General features: G+C 56.5%; 1 protein-coding gene across 1 annotated transcript in view; it reads left to right on the top strand.

Moving 5' to 3' along the window:
- The window catches only part of OTOA (otoancorin), a gene marked incomplete at its 3' end in the record, with an annotated part of 56,113 nt that overhangs the window by 38,753 nt on the left and 16,382 nt on the right, over positions 1-978 (top strand). The window lies entirely within an intron of this gene.

Here is a 978-nt window from a genome sequence, read left to right as displayed (position 1 = left end):
AGCAGCGGGACGGTTCCGGGACGGTTCTGGTTGCACTGCTGGCCGTTCTGGTCCTCTGGGTCCCCACCTTCACCCCCCCCACCTGTTTTCCCTGGGGTGGGGAGGGCAGCCAGGAGGGTGGGTCTTCTGTCCCCTCCGAGTGGGTTAGGATAACAATGTTTGAGGCTGCACACAGTGCCCCTGACCTGGTCCAGTTCCACCTCTTGGTTGGAATCCAGTGAATTTGCATTGTAGATGCCCGAGACGGGAGTGGCACAGGCGTGGGAAGCGCCGGGTGGGGCTGGTGCTGGCGTCTTGTCAGCATCGGGCGTCCAGGGTTGCTTTCAAGACAAGGAGCCGTGGGTTGTCTCCCTGGTGGGCACCTCTGGGCCACAGTCTCTCATCTCCGTGTTGAGTTTGGTAGCTGGTTTACCAGGCAGGTTTCCAGCTGTTCAGAGTGAGATGGTGGTTTCTGCTGCTGCAGCAAAGCCACAGCCCACTTCTCCTCCCTGGGACGGAAGGCCACAGCCCCGCCATGGTTTTTATGGAGGGCAAGTCATCCTCCCGCCCCACTCTTAGGAGTGGTCCTTTCTCATATCCTGAAACCCTTAACTCTGGGTTTTAAACTCAAATGGATGGGTGGTGGCAGGTGGCGTTAATAATAAAAGTGTTCACTGCCTCCCTGACACCACGTGCTTTGTGGGTGATAACACGGAGTCCTCACAACAGTCTGACAGGGTGACTGCCCCTCGTTGTCTGTGGAGGAAGCAGGTACGGAGGGTTAAGCAGCTTTGGGTTTGAATTTGCAGCCAGGATCTTCACCAGCAGCTCCTGCGGCCCTCAGGGCAGTTTGCAGTCTAGCTGTGATGCAGCAAAACTCCTACTGGGTGCATGTGGCTGTGCAAAACATTGGCATTTTCACGATTTTGTTACCAGGTAATTAGCGAGAAATGGCAGAAGTGGGGCTCAAACGGTCCCTGGTCCCTGCTGTCAGCTCCT

The sequence above is a fragment of the Myotis lucifugus genome, unplaced genomic scaffold (assembly GCF_000147115.1).
Source record: "Myotis lucifugus unplaced genomic scaffold, Myoluc2.0 scaffold_669, whole genome shotgun sequence".
NCBI lineage: Eukaryota > Metazoa > Chordata > Mammalia > Chiroptera > Vespertilionidae > Myotis > Myotis lucifugus.
Note: the sequence above shows the minus strand (reverse complement) of the source record. Positions and strands in the feature narration are given on the sequence as shown.